Source organism: Triticum dicoccoides, chromosome 4A, assembly GCF_002162155.2.
Source record: "Triticum dicoccoides isolate Atlit2015 ecotype Zavitan chromosome 4A, WEW_v2.0, whole genome shotgun sequence".
Lineage (NCBI taxonomy): Eukaryota > Viridiplantae > Streptophyta > Magnoliopsida > Poales > Poaceae > Triticum > Triticum dicoccoides.
The window spans coordinates 51,173,571-51,190,891 of NC_041386.1; positions in this window are offsets into that span (position 1 = coordinate 51,173,571).

Below are 17,321 nucleotides of genomic sequence, written 5' to 3' on the forward strand. Positions count from 1 at the left end.
TGGACCGACCCAAAAGTGGCCCATAAAGTTTAAATGGGCCAGCCCAACTAAAGGCCCACAAGATTTTGCGGTCCATAATGGGCCGGCCCAGCAAAAGGCCCACAAGATTTTGCGTATCATAATGGGCCGGCCTAGCTAAAGGCCCATGAGATTTTGCGGGACATGATGGATCGGCCGAGCTAAAGGCCCACAAGATTTTGCAGACCATAATGGGCCGGCCCAGCTAAAGGCCCAACATTCTCAGTTAAGGCCCATACAGCTAGTGTCAAATCGGGCCGTCAATGGCCTTTCCTAAACTTGTCATCATCGCGGCCCATGGTCACTTCTGGCCCGTTAACAGTTCACTAAGTATATGGGCTGAATTACGACCCGATGTATTTCCGACCTGTTAAAGGTCCTGCTTCATTTGGGCCCATTTACAGGCCATTGAAACTTTCGGCCCATAAACAACCGTGAAGGATTTGGGTCATATTTGGCCATGTCTGACATTCGGCCTCTTAGAGGCCCACTATAGGTTTGGGCCACTTTCAGCCGTATGTGATTTTCGGCCTGTGAACGTCGGACGAAATCCATGGGCCATATGTGGCCCAACGTCACATCGGGCCCATTAATGGCCCATATAAAAATGACGATAATCTAGCCTGACCAAACTTCTGGTCTGTTAAAGGCCCGTGTATTAGGTCTCCGCATTTACGGCCCGTTCGAATTTCGGCCTGTGAAAGATCCGCATTGTAAATGGGCCACCATTTCGGCCTGCTAAGACCAGTGGGTTATTTGGCACAATCAGGGCCCAATCTCACATTCGGTCTTTTAAAGGCACATGTTTTTTATGGGATCGAGATATTTACACCTGTAAACGGCCTATTGTTACTGAGGGCCCAAATTATGTTTAGGCCTGTTAAAGGCCCACTATGGGCACAGGCCTATCAGAAAAATATGAAATCTTATGCTGATTTAGGCCCAGATATTTTTAGTGGGCTACATGCAAATTTCGGCCCATAATCGTTTTTAGCCCAATTGGAATGGGTCCGACGAATGTTGGCATGTTGGGCTCCTACGAACCTTTCGGCCGAATACATTACTAAGATAAACCTACACTATACAAAAATAGCGTCGTAATTATTGCAGCCTTTGGCAACATCATAAATGCTGTATCACAACAAAATAAATTCAAACCATACAACAAAAGGCCTGTTGGCATAAAGTTTACAGTCCTTGTAGATAAAAGCACCATCAGATGTATAGAAGCACAGATCATTTCACCTGAGTGCTAATGTTTCAGGCTGTAGAATCTGATGGAGCAGCACGATCTTCACCTTTTTCCGCCATTGCTCTTAAACAACGAAGCGAATGTCTGATAGTCTGGTTTCAAAACCATTCATATCTTGACGACATTTGTCAACCACTATTCTTGTTTCCAAAACTATGTCCATTAGGGATTGGACTTGTGTCTGGAGCACAGATATATCACTCTGTCTAGCAGGAAGATTTTGTTTAGTAGGCGATTTGGACGAGGTTACCTTGACAAACAACCCAGAATTACGCAGGAAGGTGCTTTTTTGCACTATTAGTGGAGAGATATTGACGCACTGCAACAAGAGTTGACATTGTAACTGTGGTAGCCTCGTCACCTTTAGGTGGTTGTGGCTATTCAATCATTTTTTCCATATCTTCCTGAAAGTTTGAACTTGTAGATTAGTGTACCAAAGTAACTAATGAGACAAAAACAAACATAGTAGGTTACACGTTTATACATAACTTATTTTGGTGAACTACTGTAATACCTTAGCATGTATTGTAGTGCCAACTACATAATAAAATCACTTTCGAAACATATGTCCATGTAGCATGCCTACTGTATTGTCTATTTCCTCACATTCGTTGACATCTAAGGATAAAGAGACATGGTTTAAAGTAGGATGAACATAGTATGACATCATTCATATCATGGCAAACAGATATAAAACAAACATGCTATTTTATCATAGTGTGCGCACGTGAACATAACAACTAGAATACAGATCAAGACCAAAAGAATATCCTTCATCTCTTTTAAACCATGTAAGGTGAAATGATACGTTAAGACAACTGTGTATAAAAGTGAACAGAGTAACTGATATTGGCTGCAAACCAAGTAGTTAAATGAACACATCACATTACCAATCAGTTCAAAGGTAGGAGGAGTAAGGACTTACAACAGCTGATTGAACTGGTGTGCTCATGCCCTTCATCTTGCTGATGTGGCAATCCTTGAAGATTTTCACTGCATTCGGTTCAGGTTCTTTTTGGTCCGCACAGGCTTTCCTCTATATTTGGAACAAGTCAATATAGATACAATAATATGGCACAGAAAAAAGAAGTAGCAGCTATTTACAAGAGCCTCGCAGTGTGCAATATAGCTACGAGATCCTATTGTCTGTTGGAATTTCACTTTAGAACGGTTGGTATTGTTCTTCAAACAATTAGACTAGAAGAAGATACACTTGTAAGGCACATACATAAATACAAGTTCAATATGTGGTCTCATCAAATACATATAGCCTACCTGATACTTTGGATCAGACCAATGTTTAACAAGGGTTGTCTAGTCTTCATCTGTAATATATTCCACTTGAGATGTTTGGGCGATTTCATTGTTAGCCTTGCCTACAAAGTGGGATTTTCTAAGGTGGTACCGTTATTGTCGCAGAGCAGACTGAAAAACATGAGTGCATGCTTGTTTAGTTGCATCATCTTTCGGATCCAACTTGAACCTCATCTGTTGAAAAAAGAATGTGAGTCTTATTAGGAGGAAGCTAGAAAGTATGGGATAGAGCAAGACAATATTATTAATTGCGATGAATAATATTACTTACGGATAAATGGTCAAGGAAGGTGTTAAACTGGTATTGTCTTTCTCATTTCTGTACTGTATCCACGTTGGGAGGATACGTGCATGACACCTAACTGCAACGGCTGCCTCTGATACTAACTTGGTTGACTCTGTAGCATCACGTGGCCTTTTTAAACCTGCCTCAAAATGTATCTCCATTCTTCCTCCTTTAGATTTTGTTAATATGTCAAGCATTATCCCTGATGTCTATTTCCACTTGCGTCGTGGTGCTAGTTCAACAACGAATATGGAGAGTGTTAGTGTACATCAAACTATGAGAGTACATATAAAGGAGCATGCAAATGCAACTTGACTCGGTCAGGTACCGTCTTGGTGTTGATGCTCATGAGGTTCATCTGATCTTGCCAAGTCCTGTTGTGTTAGCAGTGCTTCAGAAGTAGTGTTAGGTGTGAAGGCAGCTTGGGAACTGGCCAGTTCCGGAGCAAACGAATGAGTAACTCGTTGAGATGCTGGTATAGTTGAAGCGGATGCTGCAGCTGGTGGAGCAGGTGATACTGTGTTTGTAGATTTAGCCGGTGGACTTGGACCTTCTACTTCACTATAATTACCAGTAGAATCTGGATGGCAGATCCTTTTCCGTTTCTCTCGACGAGTAACACCACTCCCTACTATATTATTTTCCTTGCTCTTTTTTGACTTTGCCATGTGAAGCCGTACCGACAACACAAAAGAATAAATCGCTCTTCAGAACTCATTTATGCATGATACAGACAAGCAATACTTTGATGTAAGACAACCGTATGAGGATGGAATATGTAAGAAAAACAGGACGACATGCCATATTCATAGCTACGATGTGTAAACTAAGCAGAAGGATTGTCAAGAAAATAGAAGTAATGCAAGCTAGACACCATATGAAAGATGCAACCAATATTACTCTGCCAAGTTAAAAGTGTCTTGTCATAAGTGGCAATTCGAAAAATTAGAAGCAGTACAACGTAGAAATCAATGCAAGATGCAACCATTATCAAACTGCCATGCTAAAAGTGTCCAATCATGAGTGACTGATGCGGGATACACAACAATAGTACTTTGGTGTAAGAACATGGTATGATAGATAGATGCAGTGTATTCTAGACACATAACGCCATGTCATATGCACATGTATAACTTATAAACTCAGCAGGTGCAATTTAATCAAAATAGAAGAAATACAGGTTAGACAACATATGCAACATGAAACCAATTATCACACTGTCAACTTAGAGCGAGCACCTGCGATGGTGGAGTACGGGAAATGAACTCATCATGTAGACTTGGGCCTTCAACTTCATTAGCAATAGCAGTGGCAAATCTAGAGAGACTTTGAAGGCTCAATTCAACTTGGGCAGAGAATGCTACGACGTGATGATGACAGTATTCGGCAGATTTCTACCCAAAGGCCATGTGCTACCTCCAAACCTGTACCAGTCAAACAAAATCCTCCGTGCTCTTAAGATGCCCTATGAGAAGATACATGCCTGTGAGAAAGGATGTGTCTTATTTAGGCTTCAGTATGAGGACTTGAACTATTGTCCCATTTGCAATTCTTCCAGGTATGTTGTGGTAGACAATGGTATGGGTGAGAAGACGTAGACCAAAATACCCATTAATGTTCTTCGGTATATGCCAATCGTACCAAGACTTCAATGTCTTTTCATGGTCGAAGAGGCGTCCAGACAGACGACATGGCACAAAATGGGCAAAAGAACCGAACTAGATGTAGATGGGAATGTGATGATGGTGCACACATCAAATGGTGAAGCATGGAAGTGCTTCGATGCATTACATAAGGAAAAACGGCAGATCCAAGACATCCTCAAGTCGCCGTTAGCACAAATGGGTTCAGTGTGTTTGGTCAAATGGCAACCCCATACAGCTGTTGGCCCGTGTTTGTCATTCCACTCAATCTCCCCCCCAGGAAGATTATGCAACGAAACAATATTTTCCGGACATTGATAATTCCAGGGCCCAATTATCCGGGGAAGAATATGAATGTGTACATGCAGCCTCTTAAGGACGAATTTCAAGAAGCTTGGGATAATGGGTTCAAGACATACGCCGCCTTTAGCAAACAGAACTTCATAATGCGTGCCTGGTACATGTACTCAACGCATGACTTGCCGGCATATGCGCTATTCGTTGGCTCGTGTGTGCACGGAAGGTTCCCGTGCCCACATGCAAGGGAGCTCTTGAGTTTCGTTGGCTGACGGCAGGGCACAAGTATAGTTGCTTCGGCTTGCATAGACCGTTTCTACATCCTGGCCATAAGTTCAGGAAAGACAAGAAGAACTTCATCAAAGGTAGAGTTGTCAAACACTCTGCACCACCTGCGTTGACAGGCCAACGGACCCTAGATCAGTTAAACGCTCTCGATCCAGATCTAGAGCGTCCAGGGTATTTCAAGGGGTATAATAAGGAACACGCCAGCACTCACAAGACATGCTTCTGGGATCTGCCTTACTTCAAAGACCTCCTTTGCCCATACAACATCGACGTGATGCACACTGAAAAGAATATCGCCGAAGCCATTTTTGGTACATTGTTCGGTATAGAGGGGAAATCAAAGGATAATACTAAGGCTAGAGTCATTCAAGAGGAGCTATGTGATAGACCGTTACAAAACATAAAAGAACCGAAAGGAAAGGGGATCAACTAGACGAAGCGAAATGCATGGTTCAATCTTGGAAGACCAGCTATGAAGGAAATTATTTTGTGGGTGAAATGCATTTGATGTTCCCCGATGGGTATGCAGCAAATCGAAAGAGAGGGGCGAGTCTTCAAAAATTGAAAATATTTGGTCTAAAAAGTCATGATTGGCACATATGGATTGAGCGGATAATGACGGTGATGTTGCGTGGCTTCATCCCTAAGGATGAATGGCTAGTACTGGCAGAGCTGAGCTATTTCTTTTGTGTTCTTTGTGCGAAAGAACTATCGCCTGGCCTCCTAGAATAAATGGAACAGTTGGCGCCGGAGTTGATCTGCAAGTTAGAGAAGATCTTTCTGCCAAGCTTCTTTTATCCAATGCAACACTTGATTTTGCATCTCCCGATCGAGTCACGATTGGGGGGGCCGTGCAAAATCGTTGGTGCTACTCAATTGAGAGGATGCAGAAGACGCTTCGAGAAAAATGTAAAAATAAACATAGAATAGAAGCATCGATGGCGGAGGCATTCATCACCGAGGAGGCGGCAAACTTCGTGACCGCACACTACGGAGCCAAAAATCATCATTTGCATAATCCGAAGCCTCGGTACAATGCTGACGAACCTCAAAAGGGTCAATCCAATCTCAACCTATTCAAAGGGAATCTCGCACCAGCCGGTGGTTGGAAACCAGTAAGGTTGGATTTTGAAGAATGGCGGACCATTTCGCTGTATCTCTTCAACAACCTAACAGAAGTGCGGCCGTACATCGAGTAAGATATCGGTACATTGTTTCACAACTTTTAATTCCTTTGAACTTCTCTTATTCCTGGATATTTGATACAGTCGATACGTTGCCATATTCTCGTATGGAGCGGTGATCCGAAGAGTACGAGCTTCTGGCAAAACAAGGAGCCAAATTTCCCTGTTTCATCTCTTGGTTCAAAAAATGGTAATTTCCATTAGACTCTTTCTTTTATTTGGCTAATTTGCGACTAATGCAACAATCCTTTTGCATTAAACTTGTAGGCTAATTCAGAGATTATGGATGCCGAATTGGGACAAGTAGCTAATGGTTTTGACTATAAGGTCCGTTCATTTGACAAAAACGACATCAACAGGTATCACTTTCGTGCCTATGGCAAAGAGCTATCTATGGTCGACCGAAAGTCTACAAATTTTTGTGTCTCTACTATCAGTGAAGGAGGTATCGAGTATTATGGAAGAGTTGAAGCAATTTATGAACTTGAATTCTATGGTGAAAACCCACCAAACGTCCTAGTCTTCAGATGTTATTGGTTCCAGCTGAGGGAAACTAGAAGGACTCATGAACATATAGGGCTAGTCGAAATCAAACAAAGCACCCATTTGGATGTTCCCGATGTCTATATTACGGCTCAACAGGCAACCCAAGTTTTCTATCTACCGTGGGTCTGTCAAAGTGATCCAAATCTCAGTGATTGGGATGTCGTTTATGAAGTGCCGCCACGTGTTAGACCACCTCTCCCCAATGAAAAGGATTATGAACCTCACATTAACCAAGACACATATGACGAAGGAGAATTCTTCCAAGAAACACGTCTTTCCAAAACACATTTCAAGAACCGCTCTACTCCACCCCAGAACATTGAAGTAGACAACGATAGTGAATCCGACTTCACCCCTGAGCCGGAACAAGAAGAGCCGGAAGAACAAGAAGTTACTGCTGCAGATGACCTGTCAATGCTTGAACGATTACGTAAAGGTGGCCTTCCACATGATCATGCATTTATTAATGATGATGATGAGCACGTCATTACCGATAGTGATGATGATGATGCTTTTATTAATGATGATGAAGAGCACGTCATTACCGATAGTGATTATTAGGTATTCAAATTTTTATGTTGTACTTGATTTATATATTTATCTGTATGATTTACATAGTTGGTATTTATAATTTTCTTACTTTGTATGATTGTTTCTTATACATAGTTCCATGGTCTTGATATCCGTCCCTGTCGGCCCTCGCCCGCTTTATGATTCGGATGTGATAAATTCTCTTTAATAACTATTTGTTGCATTTCGCATTTATGACAATTATAGCCATCAAGTTGACATAGAGATATTTTAATCTAGGAGGTATGTGAACCGGAATTTGAAACAAACCCTCTTGTCGAGAAGTTAAATTTAGTTTAAAAAGAAAATGAGTATTTGAAAGAAAAAATTAAAAGAATTGAAGAAAAGAAGATGACATTGGAGTTGTATGTTGCCGATGCCATCGATGATCACAAGTTGAAGATGAATGCAATGCGCTTGAAGATGGATGCAATGCGCCTGAAGCTTAAGAAGATTAGAAAATATGCCATTGATAATGAGGCTTGGTATCATTATGCCATTAGATCAGTTGTTACCTTTGTTGCTATCTTCATCACATTTGTTGTGATTAGGGTAAGTTTTCTCTAGTGTTTTGCTTTACAAATGGATACTTAGCTTATTTTCCTCTTAAATGGCGTAATTACCTAATTTAGATAAAAAAAGAGCTATACTTAGCTTATTCAGTTCATTTATGACATACTTAGCATACTTAGGTAAAAAAATGGCATGATAATCTTTCTTAGCTCCAAAATGATATAGACTTAGCTTATTTTCCTCGAAAATGACATAATAACCTTACTAAGCTCCAAAATGACCTATTTACCTACCTTAGCTCTAAAATGACCTACACTTAGCATTTTTACCTAGCTTAGCAATAAAATGAAATTTTTACCTACCTTAGTTAGAAGAAGAAGATAAAGAAGAGGAGAGGAGAATAAGAAAGAGAAGAAAAAAATCTTCTCCTTCTTCTTCTTCTTATAACTAGCCTTCTTCTTCTTCTTCTTCTTCTAACTTTGATCTTTCGCAATTTGCAGTTTTGCTTTACATGAGGAAGCTTGGATTCATGCAGTGTACTATTCTTGTGGTGCTTCCTTGTTGTTTATGAAAACTTGTTTGGATATGTATGTCTATATGGATATGTTGTTCGAAACTTGTTTCTGGTTATGTATATATATGGATATGTTGGACTTTGTTGAACTATGTTGTTGGATTGGATGAAATATGTTGTTGGACATGCTGTTGGATATATTGGATATGTATGCATGTATATCTGTGTTTGAAACCATGTCTAATTAATGGGATTTAAATAAAAAACAAGGGATATATAGCCTCTTTGCCGACTGCTAGGCTTTGCCATCCACTAGCAGACGGCAAAGAGGACACGTTGCAGTCACCTGTGCAAACTGGGAACACTTGCTGCCTATTTAGTCATTTTTCCATCTGCTGGCGGACAGCAAAGTGACCAGCTATGTCGTCCGCCAGCAGATGGCAATGATTCAAACACCTTTGCCGTCTGCTGGCAGACGGCATATCTGGACACGTGGTAGCTACCCAGTGCTGCCTAGCTGCGCTCTTTGCCGTCTGCCAGCGGACAACAAAGATCTTTGACACTTTGCCGTCCACTGGCACACGACAAAGAGCACCGTTAACCCCCTAACGGCTCTCACGCCACCGCACTGCCATCAGTTGTCTTTGCCGTCTGCTGGCCTCGGATGGTGGACGGCGTAATGATTTGCCGTCCGTGTCTAATAAGCGGACGACAAAGAAGGCCTTTGCTGGCAGGCGTTCATCCGGACAGTTTGCCGTCCGCTAGCGAACGGCAAAGATGTTTGCCGTCCGTGATCTATGCCTTTGCCGTCCGCCATGGCGGACGGCAAAGAAGCTGATTCCAGTAGTGATCATTACACCCACATAGCATGTGCTAAAAAGTTGAGAGGGTTATGGTAAAAACTGGATGCACCTCATGTACAAAATGGACAATCTCTTTCAAAGTATCACGGTTCCGGATGAAAACTTATCTCTTACAAAGGGATATCATTTTTTGAACTTATTGTAACTCCAGACTTTTTGTCTAGTCAAAATGCAACACTCAAAGCCACATCATCAATTTTCAACGCTTTCTGACTTCATTTGGTATTTTTCATGCATTTACTGATTTTTTAGCTAAATGACCCACATCTTAACTCTGAAAAGGTTGAAAGTTCGCATGGTATCATCATTTCAACCACATAGCATGTGCTAAAGAGTTGAGAGGGTTGCGGCAAAAACTGGTTGCACTTCATGTACAAAATGGACAATGTCTTTCGAAGTATCGGGGTTTCGAATCAAATGCATCATCGGAATAGTTGTGGAGAGAAAATCTTCACTTTTTCTTCGCTTCTGTCTTGTGCTTATTGCGCCCTAACCATGGATAATCTACATTGTTTAACGGGGTTCTTGGGTCATCCTTGACTTTGAAGGGACGAATTTCATGAAGCTTTTCATAATCTTCAGACATGTCGGTCTTGCCCTGCACTCCCACAATGTCTCTTTTCCTTGAAAGATCTACGTGGCACTTTGGCTCATTGTATGATGTATTCACTTCCTTATCTTTTCTTTTTCTCGGTTTGGTAGACATGTTCTTCACATAGAAAACCTATGCCTCATCATTGGCTAGGATGAATGGTTCATTTGTGCACCATTATTCAGATCTACTGTTGTCATTCCGTACTATGGGGCTACCTGTAACCCGCCTCCTGAAAGATTGATCCATTTGCACCGAAACAAAGGGACCTTAAAATCATGTCCATAGTCAAGTTCCCATATGTCCACTATGTAACCATAATATGTGTCCTTTCCACTCTTGGTTGCTGCATCAAAGCGGACACCACTGTTTTGGTTGGCGCTCTTTTGATCTTGGGCGATCGTGTAAAATGTATTCCCATTTATATCGTACCCTTTGTAAGTCAATACAGTTGAAGATGGTCCCCTGGCAAACGAGTACAGTTCATCTGCAACAGTGTTGTCACACATGAGATGTGTTTGCAACCAACTGCCAAAAGTCCTGATGTGTTCACATGTAATCCAGTCGTCACACTGCTCCGGGTGTTTGGAGCGTAGAATATTCTTGTGTTCATTAGCATACAGGGTCACTAAGGTAGAATTCTGTAGAACTATGTAGTGTGCTTGAGACCAAGAATGCCCATCCCTACATATTATTGAGTCTGCTCCTAGCGCGCCTTTTCCAGTCAGTCTCCCCTCATACTGCGATTGAGGGAGTCGAGTTGGCTTATGGTCAGGAATGAAGTCAACACAAAACCCAATGGCATCCTCTATTTGATGGCCCATGGAGATGCTTCCATTTGAACTGGCACGGAACATATTTTTTTAAGACTCCCATGAACCTCTCAAAGGGGAACATATTGTGTAGAAATACAGGGCCCAAAATGGCAATATCGTCGACTAGATGAACTAGTACGTGCGTCATGATATTGAACAAGGATGGCGGGAACACCAGCTCGAAACTGACAAGACATTGCACCAAATCACTCCTTAACCTTGATAGGATTTCTGGATCGATTTCCTTCTAAGAGATTGCATTGAGGAATGTACATAGCTTCACAATGGCTAATCGAACATTTTCCGGTAGAAGCCCCCTCAATACAACCGAAAGTAGTTGCGTCATAATCACGTGGCAGTCATGAGACTTTATGTTCTAGAACTTTTTCTCTGCCATATTTATTATGCCCTTTATATTCGACGAGATGCCAGACGGGACCTTCATACTGAGCAAGCATTCAAAGAAAATTTCCTTCTCTTCTTTGGTAAGAGCGTAGCTGGTAGGCCCTTCATACTGCTTCGGATGCATGCCGTCTTTTTTCGTGCACATGTTGCTGATCCTCCCGTGCCTCCGGTGTATCTTTTGTCTGCCCATATACGCCCAAGAAGCCTGGCAGGTTCACGCAAAGATTCTTCGTCATGTGCATCACGTCGATTACAGAGCGGACCTCTCGGTCATTCCAATAGGGTAGGTCCCAAAATATAGATTTATTTTTCCTCATGGGTGCGCATCCCTCAGCGTCATTTGGAACAGATAGTCTACCGGGACCCTTTCTAAAGATTACTTGGAAATCATTAACCATAGCAAGTATGTGACCACCTGTACGGACAACGGGCTTCTTCCGGTGATCTGCCTCGCCTTTGAAATGCTTGCCTTTCTTTCGACATTAATGATTGGTCGGAAGAAATCGACGATGTCACAGGTACACATTCTTCCTACATTTGTCCAAATATATACTTTCGGTGTCATCTAAACTGTGCGTGCATGCGTGGTATCCTCTTGTTTGTCTGTCCTGAAAGGTAACTGAGAGTAAGCCAATCATTGATGGTTACAAACAGCAACGCATGTTGGTCAAATTCCTCCTAGTCATGCTCATCCCACACACATACACCTTTTCCATTCCACAGCTGTAAAAGTTCTTCAACTAATGGCCTTAGGTACACATCAATGTCGTTGCCGGGTTGCTTAGGGCCTTGTATGAGCACTAGCATCACAATGAACTTCCGCTTCATGCACAACCAAGGAAGAAGGTTACATATACATAGTCACGGGCCAGGTGCTATGATTGCTCCTCTGCTCCCCAAAAGGATTAATGCCATCCGCGCTTAAACCAAACCATACCTTCCTTGCATCACCTGCAAAGTCCCCCCCACGCTGTCTCGATTTTTCTCCACTGCGACCCGTCAGTGGGTGCTCTCAACTTCCCGTCTTTCTTACGGTCCTCTTTGTGCCATCGCATCAACTTGGCATGCTCTTTATTTCTGAACAGACGTTTCAACCGTGGTATTATAGGAGCATACCACATCACCTTGGCAGGAACTCTCTTCCCGGGGCGCTTGCCGTGAACATCACCAGGGTCATCTCATCTAATCTTATATCGCAATGCACCACATACCGGCCATGCGTTCAAATCCTCGTACGCACCGCGGTAGAGGATGCAGTCATTAGGGCATGCATGTATCTTCTACACCTCCAATCCTAGAAGGCATAGAACCTTCTTTGCTCCGTACGTACTATCGGGAAATTCGTTATCCTTTGGAAGCTTCTTCTTCAATATTTTCGGTAGCTTCTCAAATCCATTGTCAGATACACCATTGTCTGCCTTCCATTGCAGCAATTCCAGTGTGGTACCGATTTTTGTGTTGTCATCTTCCAATTTGGGTACAACCCTTTTTGTGATCCTCTAACATGCGATCAAACTTCAACTTCTCCCTTTCACTTTGGCATTGTCTCTTTGCATCAACAATGACCTGGCAAATATCATCATCTAGCACATCGTCTGGTTCCTCTTGATCTTCAGCTTCCCCCATTGCAGCATCACCGTATTCAGGGGGAGGATAGTTGTCATCATCCTCTTCATCTTTGTTGTCTTCCATCATAACCCCTCTCTCTCCGTGCTTGGTCCAAACATTATGTTGTGGCAAGAAACCCTTCTCAAGCAGGTGGATGTGAAGGGTTTTCGAGTCAGAGAAAGCTTCGTATTCCCACATATAGGGCATGGACAACACATAAAACCATTCTGCTTGTTTGCCTCAGCCACTTCGAGAAAATTATGCATGCCCTTAATGTACTCGGAGGTGTGTCTGTCACCGTACATCCATTGCCGGTTCATCTGCGTGCATTATATATAATTAAGTGTCTCAAAAACCATTACAGAGCATCATGAATAGATACGTGACCAAATTAATAGAAGTTCATCATCACACTAAACCAAAGTACAGTAGTGATCAAATATTATTACTGAAAAAATAAATACATAAAGTTCATACATAGTTCTCATTGAACAACATATAACTCTCTAGAGCATCTAATTAAACCATACATTGAAACTATGTAAAACATTTCAATGCAACAACAAATGCGATCATGAACGCAACTAGGGTAACAATTGATCCAACGGCATAATGATACCAAGCCTCAGTATAAATGTCACATTTTCTAATCTTTCTAATCTTTCTAATCTTCAAGCGCATTGCATCCACCTTGATCTTGTGATTATCGATGACAATCGCAACATGCAACTCCAATTTCATCTTCTCCTCCTCAATTCTTTTCAATTTTTCATTAAGTAATTATTTTTTTTTCAACTAAATTTAACCTCTCAACAAGAGGGTCGGTCGGAATTTTCGGTTCACATACATCCTATATAAAAACATCTATATCACGTTTGTCGGCATAATTGTCATAAACACTAAATGAAACAAAATAGTTATAAAAGATAATATATACCACATCCGAATCATCGACATGACAAGGGCTAACAGGGGTGGATACCAAAACCATCGGACTATATATTAACAAACAATAATGAAAGTAAGAAAATTATATAAGTATCTATCTAAATCATACAAGTAAGAATTTTTTTCTTTTAGAAAGAAGATAAGAACAAGAGGCTCACCACAGTGGTGCCGGCGATGAGATCGGCGCGGGCGATCGACGACGGCGAGGACAGGGACGGGACAAGACGGACCGCCAAACCTAGACAAATCTTGAGGAAAATGAAGTTTGGACAAGGAGCTTGGAGAGGAGAAAGCTTAAATGTGGCTCGGGCATTTCATCGAACACCTCATGTGCATAGGAGGTGAGCTAAAGCAACACACACCTCTCCCACGGCCGGTCAGAAAAACAGAGGAGTGGCGGCAGGGCTATATATAGGGGTCTCTTTGGTCCCGGTTGGTGGCTAGAACTGGGACAGAAGACTGACATTTGGTCCCGGTTCCTGCCATCAACCGGGACTAAAGGTGCTGGGCTAGGAGCGAGGCTCACTGGTTCCGGTTCGTGTCTGAAACCGGGACAAAAATTGTCAGACGAACCGGGACCAATGGCCCCCCGAGTCCCTGCCGGCGCCCTAGCCTCACGAACCGGGACTGATGCCCCCTTTTTCCCAATTCATAAGTGAATCGAGATTAATGCCCTTACCCAGGCCTCAACCAAAACCCTGTTTTCTACTAGTGTTATTGCTTGTCTTCAAGAAATTTACATAACCAAGTGAATCGACAAGAACACTTTTATGTGCACTTTGTTTCACTTATGCACTTGCTTTAATTATAACTATTTTGTCAATGTAGTCCAATCCATAACAATATTCTAAAAAAGAACAATGATGCCATTTCAATAACATAGAGTAATAATCTAATGGCATGAAACATAAGTGAAATAAGAGATGTGATAACAAAGTACGTCAGGAGTCTTTTATATTACACAATGCATTATTTATCTGCATAGGCAACATTATAGTCTAGATGGTGATTGGGTATACAAATTCAAGATGACAAACGTAGCAGTCTCCAGCCGACCACGCCCATGTATGACCCTGCCGGTTTCCGCGTTCGCTGTTTATTTTCCCTGTATAATATTAGATCATATGTATGTCTGGTCAAGTGTCTGGAGTTTGAATGAGCCCGTCGCACTTGCAGTCACCTATACCCAGAAGGCCACCACAGCACACCTCACACCTACGCGCATGATGCAAGGACGTACGTATGTACCGATCTCTTCTGGATTTAACTAGCTGGGAGTCATCTCCGGCCGTCCAGTCCAACGAGTACTGGCGCAGGTTCAACTGCAGCGCTAGTACGCGCGCATCGCCGGCAAGTTTTTCTTTGCACTACAAGAAAGGAAAGCTTTTCGCAAAAACAAAACAGAAATAAACGAAAGCTAGCTAGATCAGTACAGTACTAATTACGGTCGTTCGGCTCCCATTCGATATGCACGCGAGCGAGGCGAGTATTGCTACTACGCCCAAAAGTAACAAGTTAAGCTGGCAGATCGCAATTAACCGACCCATTCATTGTCCGGCCAGCTACCATCTCGACGTATGTATCCAGCAAAGTAGTTGCTAGCCTTGCTGCTGGCACGACAAGCCGGCTTGCAACCACGACCAGGGGAGAGGAACTACGCGATCGATCGATCTATTGAGCGAGCAGCTTGGTTTTGATATTTTTGAACCCTTGGCGGGGCGGTCAAACCTGCCGTCGGCCTCGAGTCCCCACGGCGCCGTCCGCGCGGCAGCGCATGCGATGAGCATGCATGGCTCGGGCACGGCTACTCGGGATCCGCGAAAGGCGACGACCGTACACACGAGCCGGGTATAAGCTAGGCAAGGCATCGACGGCGCCGATGGCTGACTGACTGACTGAGCACGCAACACTAGCTGCAGACAGAGCGCGGACTTGAACCGAGGGAGAGGGAGAGGGAGGGAGGCTTATCCTTTTTTCCCAGAATAGCACGGAGTGAGTGCTCCCTCGTTCCTAATGATTGTGCCAAATCCGTTATAGCCCACCTGCGCCTACGCTCTACGCATACGCCTTTCCATGTCTACCTCTATATACAAGCAACCCAGCTAGCCACTGCTTTCCCTTTGCTTTTTCAAGCGCACGGCCTACCTATAGCTATGAACACGGAGCCAGCGTTACCTACAAGTAGCTGATGTAGGTGAGCATCTAGCCGTTGCCAAATGCAGCGGGAGCTGTTATTAATAGCTTCGGCCAATCAATCGACTTCCTGCTGCTACCTTTGCATGAGTGTACGTCCACTCATCGACCGCGATCGGTTGAGTTTAGCTATTGTGGCATGGGTAAATGAGGATCGGTTCGGTGAGACAGAGATAATGATCTGTGTTCAGCAGCTCGTGATCGAGTTTAATTGCTGCACACTGTACTGTTCAGGGGTTTATGATCCAAGAGATCGTACTCCCGCGATCAGTAGTAATTAATTTATGTATGGTAATATGGCAATTGTGTGATAAAATGGTAACTTGTCATGGGTTGAGTGCACATACGATGTGGATCATACAGTTTCATTAGGGAAACCACCATTTAATTCCGATCAGATGATGAGAGAGAGAAGATCGAACGGGGGAGGACGGGTTCGCTTGTGTACAAACTGGCGCAGAGGGCCTGGGCCCGCATGCTCGTTCGTACCAACGTGGCTCACTGAGCTATAATTGTGTGTGTGCCGGCATGTGTGTGTGACTCTGTCATTTCCCTTTTCCCTTTCTGCGACCAGGCCGGCCGCGTGTGTGCCATGGCTCTTGACAGCAAGTAAAGTGTCAAGTCGAAGACTGCCATGCATAGTTCTTTGGTTTTTTGAACTAACTGCCATGGTGTAGTGGGAATATGTCCAGACAATGGACACACTGCTATAATAGACATCTTACTTCACACACATGCACTTTGGAGAGTGAACACATTTTATTTTAGGAAACTTATTAGAAACACTGTGATGTTGCCACATTCATTTACTCAAAATAAGATGTTGCCACATTCATGAACTGGCCGGGTGAAATGTTAATCCTCAATAGTTATTTGATTGGATCCAGAGTAAAACACCAGTACCACAGTACTATCTACAGATATGTACTGTAGTAGCTACAGACATCTAGGTACAGATGAAGGCAAATGAGATGCTATAGAGGCACATGACCCCCCATTAAGTATCAGAAAACAGCATCCCCAAACAGCATAAGCGTCCAAAAGATTTGTAACATAAAAACTTAATTCAGTAGCAATGCTTCCAAAGGTATGTCGATGGTGAATTATTTGACTAATTAGCCCCCAATTAATTAGATGGTTGTACGTATGATCACTAGTAGAAAAAGGGGGCTTTGGTCCAGGCCGGGTAACCCCATTAGTCCCGGTTCAGTCCAGAACCGGGACTAATGGGTGCATTTGTCCCGGTTCGTGCGGCTAAGGCATTAGTGTCGGTTCACCTGGGTCCTTTAGTCCCGGTTCATGCCACGAACCGGGACTAAAGGGTGCGATGCCCATTAGTCCCGGTTGGTGGCAACCGGTACTAAAGGTCTAACCTTTAGTACCGGTTGGTGCCACCAACCTGGACTAATGGCTTTTGAGGCATTAGTACCGGTTCATGGCACGAACCGGTACTAAAGGTCCAATTTTCAAAC